Raw genomic sequence first — 6651 nt, forward strand, 5'->3', positions numbered from 1 at the left:
TTTATCGGTCGAACCGCATAATGATGTCTACTACACAACCTTCTTCTTGTAGACGTTGTTGGGCCTCCAAGTGCAGAGGTTTGTAGGACAGTAGCAAATTTCCCTCAAGTGGATAACCTAATGTTTATCAATCCGTAGGAGGCGTAGGATGAAGCTGGTCTCTCTCAAGCAACCCTGCAACCAAATAACAAAGAGTCTCTTGTGTCCCCAACACACCCAATACAATGGTAAATTGTATAGGTGCACTAGTTAGGCGAAGAGATGGTGATACAAGTGGAATATGGATGGTAGATATAGGTTTTTGTAATCTGAAAATATAAAAACAGCAAGGTAACTAATGATAAAAGTGAGCACAAACGGTATTGCAATGCTAGGAAACAAGGCCTAGGGTTCATACTTTCACTAGTGCAAGTTCTCTCAACAATAATAACATACTTGGATCACACAACTATCCCTCAACATGCAACAAAGAGTCACTCCAAATTCACTAATAGCGGAGAACAAACAAAGATATTATGGTAAGGTACGAAACCACCTCAAAGTTATTATTTCCGATCAATCTATTCGGCCATTCCTCTAAGTGTCACAAACAGCCCTAGAGTTCGTAGTAAAATAACACCTTAAGACACACATCAACCAAAACCCTAATGTCACCTAGATACTCCAATGTCACCTCAAGTATCCGTGGGTATGATTATACGATATGCATCACACAATCTCAGATTCATCTATTCAACCAACACATAGAATCTCAAAGAGTGCCCCAAAGTTTCTACCGGAGAGTCAAGACGAAAACGTGTGCCAACCCCTATGCATAGGTTCATGGGCGGAACCCGCAAGTTGATCACCAAAACATACATCAAGTGAATCAATAGAATAACCCATTGTCACCACGGTTATCCCACGCAAGACATACATCAAGTGTTCTCAAATCCTTAAAGACTCAATCCGATAAGATAACTTCATAGAGAAAACTCAATCCATTACAAGAGAGTAGGGGGGGGGGACATCATAAGATCCAACTATAATAGCAAAGCTCGCGATACGTCAAGATCGTATCACCTCAAGAACACGAGAGAGAGAGAGATCAAACACATAGCTACTGGTACATACCCTCAGCCCTGAGGGTGAACTACTCCCTCCTCGTCATGGAGAGCGCCGGGATGATGAAGATGGCCACCGGTGAGGGACCCCCCCTCCGGCAGGGTGCCGGAACAGGGTCCCGATTGATTTTTGGTGGCTACAGAGGCTTGCGGCAGCGAAACTCCCGATCAATCCTATTCCCCGATGGTTTTACGGTATATGGGAATATATAGGCGAAAGAAGTCGGTAAGGGGAGCCACGAGGGGCCCACGAGGGTGGAGGGCGCGCCCAGGGGGGTGGGCGCGCCCCCCTGCCTCGTGCCCTCCTCATTGATCCCCTGACGTGCACTCCAAGTCTCCCGTATTGCTTTCTTTCCAAAAATAACTTTTCCGTAGGTTTCATTCTGTTTGGACTCCGTTTTATATTCCTTTTCTGCGGAACACTAAAACAAGGGGAAAAACAGGAACTGGCACTGGGCTCTGGGTTAATAGGTTAGTCCCAAAAATAATATAAAAGTGTTTAATAAAGCCCATAAACATCCAAAACAGATAATATAATAGCATGGAACAATCAAAAATTATAGATACGTTGGAGACGTATGAAGCATCCCCAAGCTTAATTCCTGCTCGTCCTCGAGTAGGTAAATGATAAAAACAGAATTTTTGATGTGGAATGCTACCTAACATATTTATCCATGTAATTCTCTTTATTGTAGCAAGAATATTCAGATCCATAAGATTCAAGACAAAAGTTTAATATTGACATAAAAATAATAATACTTCAAGTATACTAACTAAGCAATCATGTCTTCTCAAAATGACATAGCCAAAGAAAGTTCATCCCTACAAAATCATATAGTTTGGCCATGCTCCATTTTCGTCACACAAGAATGCTCTCATCATGCACAACCCCGATGACAAGCCAAGCAATTGTTTCATACTTTAGTAATCTCAAACCTTTTTCAACTTTCACGCAATACATGAGCGTGAGCCATGGATATAGCACTATGGGTGGAATAGAATATAATGAGGGGGTTATGTGGAGAAGACAAAAAGGAGAAAGTCTCACATCGACGCGGCTAATCAATGGGCTAGGGAGATGCCCATCAATTGATGTCAATGCAAGGCGTAGGGATTGCCATGCAACGGATGCACTAGAGCTATAAATGTATGAAAGCTCAACAAAAGAAACTAAGTGGGTGTGCATCCAACTTTCTTTCTCACGAAGACCTAGGGCACTTGAGGAGGCCCATTGTTGGAATATACAAGCCAAGTTCTATAATGAAAAATTCCCACTAGTATATGAAATTGACAAAACAAGAGACTCTCTATCATGAAGATTATAGTGCTACTTTGAAGCACAAGTGTGGTAAAAAGATAGTAACATTGTCCCTTCTCTCTTTTTCTCTCATTTTTTTTGGGGCCTTCTCTTTTTTGTATGGCCTTTCTTTTTTTATTTCCTCACTTGAGACAGTGCTCTAGAAAATGATGATCATCACACATCTATTTATTTACAACTCAATGATTACAACTCGATACTATAACAAAGTATGACTCTATATGAATGCCTCCGGTGGTATACCGGGATATGCAATGAACCAAGAGTGACATGTTTGAAAGAATTATGAATGGTGGCTTTGCCACAAATACGATGTCAACTACATGATCATGCAAAGCAATATGACAATGATGAACGTGTCATGATAAACGGAACGGTGGAAAGTTGCATGGCAATATATCTCGGAGTGGCTATGGAAATGCCATAATAGGTAGGTATGGTGGCTTTTTTGAGGAAGATATAAGGAGGTTTATGTGTGAAAGAGCGTATCATATCACGGGGTTTGGATGCACCAGCGAAGTTTGCACCAACTCTCAATGTGAGAAAGGGCAGTGCACGGTACCGAAGAGGCTAGCAATGATGGAAGGGTGAGAGTGCGTATAATCCATGGACTCAACATTAGTCATAAAGAACTCACATACTTATTGCAAAAATCTACAAGTCATCAAAAACCAAGCACTACGCGCATGCTCCTAGGGGGATAGATTGGTAGGAAACGACCATCGCTCGTCCCCGACCGCCACTCATAAGGAGGACACTCAAAGAACACCTCATGTTTCAAATTTGTTACATAACGTTTACCATACGTGCATGCTACGGGACTTGCAAATTTCAACACAAGTATTTCTCAAATTCACAATTACTCAACTAGCACGACTTTAATATCAATATCTCCATATCTCAAAACAATCATCAAGTATCAAACGTCTCTTAGTATTCAATGCACTTATATGAAAGTTTTTATTATACCCATCTTGGATGCCCATCATATTAGGACTAGTTTCATAACCAAAGCAAACTACCATGCTGTTCTAAAGAATCTCAAAATAATATAAGTGAAGCATGAGAGTTCATATTTTTCTTCAAAATAAAACCACCGCCGTGCTCTAAAAGGATATAAGTGAGGCACTAGAGCAAATGACAAACTACTCCGAAAGATATAAGTGAAGATCAATGAGTAATCGAATAATTATACAACTATGTGAAGACTCTCTAACATTTAAGAATTTCAGATCTTGATACTTTATTCAAACAGCAAGCAAAACAAAAGAAAATAAAATAAATTGACGCTCCAAGCAAAACACATATCATGTGGTGAATAAAAATATAGCTCCAAGTAAAGTTACCGATGAACGAGGACGAAAGAGGGGATGCCATCCGGGGCATACCCAAGCTTAGGCTCTTGGTTATCCTTGAATATTACCTTGGGGTTCTTAGGGCATCCCCAAGCTTAGGCTCTTGCCACTCCTTATTCCATAGTCCATCGAATCTTCACCCAAAACTTGAAAACTTCACAACACAAAACTCAACAGAAAACTCGTAAGCTCCATTAGCGAAAGAAAACAAAACACCACTTTAAGGTATTGTAATGAACTCATTCTTTATTTGCATTGGTGTTAAAACTACTGTATTCCAACTTCTCTATGGTTTATAAACTATTTTACTAGCCATAGATTCATCAAAATAAGCAAACAACACACGAAAAACAGAATCTGTCAAAAACAGAACAGTCTGTAGTAATCTGTAACTAACGCAAACTTATGGAACTCAAAAAATTATACCAAAATAGTAAGACCTAGATAATTTATTTATTGATCTACTGCAATTGGAATCAATATTTTATCACGTTCTGGTGATTTTAAACAATTGTTTTCGTGAATAGGAAGTTTCTGGAATTTTCTGCAAGATCAAATAACTATCATCCAAGAAGATCCTATAGGTCTTACTTGGAACAAACACTAATTAAAACATAAAACCACATCTAACCAGAGGCTAGATGGTTTATTTATTACTAAACAGAACCAAAAATCAAGAAACTAAAATAAAATTGGGTTGCCTCCCAACAAGCGCTAACGTTTAACGCCCCTAGCTAGGCATGATGATTTCAATGATGCTCACATAAAAGATAAGAGTTGAAACATAGCGGAGCATCATGAAGGATATGACTAGCACATTTAATTCTAACCCACTTCCTATGCATAGGGATTTTGTGAGCAAACAACTTATGGGAACAACAATCAACTAGCATAGGAAGGCAAAACAAGCATAACTTCAGGATTTTCAACACATAGAGAGGAAACTTGATATTATTGCAGTATGTAGAAGCATATGATCCTCTCTCATAATAATTTTCAGTAGCATCATGAATGAATTCAACCATATGACCAGCACATAAAGCATTCTTTTCATGAGCCACAAGCATAGAAATTTTATTACTCTCCACATAAGCAAATTTCTTCTCATGAATAGTAGTGGGAGCAAACTCAACAAAATAACTATCATGTGAAGCATAATCCAATTGAAAATTAAAATCACGATGACAAGTTTCATGGTTATGTTTATTCTTTATAGCATACGTGTCATCACAATAATGATCATAAATAGGAGGCATGCTTTTATCATAATAAATTTGCTCATCAAAACTTGGGGGACTAAACATATCATCTTCATCAAACATAGCATCCCCAAGCTTGTGGCTTTGCATATCATTAGCATTATAGGTATTCCAAGAATTCGTACTAACAACATTGCAATCATGCTCATCATTCACATATTTTGTGCCAAGCATTCTATGTAATTCTTCTTCTAGTACTTGAGCACAATTTTCCTTCCCATCATTTTCACGAAAGACATTAAAAAGATAAAGCGTATGAGACAAACTCAATTCCATTTTTTTGTAGTTTTCTTTTATAAACTAAACTAGTGCTAAAACAAGAAACAAAAAGATTCGATTGCAAGATCTAAAGATATACCTTCAAGCACTCACCTGCCCGGCAATGGCGCCAGAAACAGCTTGATGTCTACTACACAACCTTCTTCTTGTAGACGTTATTGGGCCTCCAAGTGCAGAGGTTTGTAGGACAGTAGCAAATTTCCCTCAAGTGGATGACCTAAGGTTTATCAATCCGTAGGAGGCGTAGGATGAAGATGGTCTCTCTCAAGCAACCCTGCAACCAAATAACAAAGAGTCTCTTGTGTCCCCAACACACCCAATACAATGGTAAATTGTATAGGTGCACTAGTTCGGCGAAGAGATGGTGATACAAGTGCAATATGGATGGTAGATATAGGTTTTTGTAATCTGAAAATATAAAAACAGCAAGGTAACAAATGATAAAAGTGAGCACAAACGGTATTGCAATGCTAGGAATCAAGGCCTAGAGTCCATACTTTCACTAGTGCAAGTTCTCTCAACAATAATAACATACTTGGATCATATAACTATCCCTCAACATGCAACAAAGAGTCACTCCAAAGTCACTAATGGTGGAGAACAAACGAAGAGATTATGGTAGGGTACGAAACCACCTCAAAGTTATTCTTTCCGATCAATCTATTGGGCCATTCCTATAAGTGTCACAAGCAGCCCTAGAGTTCGTAGTAAAATAACACCTTAAGACACACATCAACCAAAACCCTAATGTCACCTAGATACTCCAATGTCACCTCAAGTGTCCGTGGGTATGATTATACGATATGCATCACACAATCTCAGATTCATCTATTCAACCAACACATAGAACCTCAAAGAGTGCACCAAAGTTTCTACCGGAGAGTCAAGACGAAAACGTGTGCCAACCCCTATGCATAGGTTCATGGGCGGAACCCGCAAGTTGATCACCAAAACATACATCAAGTGAATGAATAGAATAACCCATTGTCACCACGGTTATCCCACGCAAGACATACATCAAGTGTTCTCATATCCTTAAAGACTCAATCCGATAAGATAACTTCAAAGGGAAAACTCAATCCATTACAAGAGAGTAGAGGGGGGAGAAACATCATAAGATCCAGCTATAATAGCAAAGCTCGCGATACATCAAGATCGTATCACCTCAAGAACAAGAGAGAGAGAGAGAGAGAGATCAAACACATAGCTACTGGTACATACCCTCAGCCCCGAGGGTGAACTACTCCCTCCTCGTCATGGAGAGCGCCGGGATGATGAAGATGGCCACCGGTGAGGGATCCCCCCTCCGGCAGGGTGCCGGAATAGGGTCCCGATTG

The sequence above is a fragment of the Triticum aestivum genome, chromosome 3D, assembly GCF_018294505.1.
Source record: "Triticum aestivum cultivar Chinese Spring chromosome 3D, IWGSC CS RefSeq v2.1, whole genome shotgun sequence".
Taxonomy (NCBI): Eukaryota; Viridiplantae; Streptophyta; class Magnoliopsida; order Poales; family Poaceae; genus Triticum; species Triticum aestivum.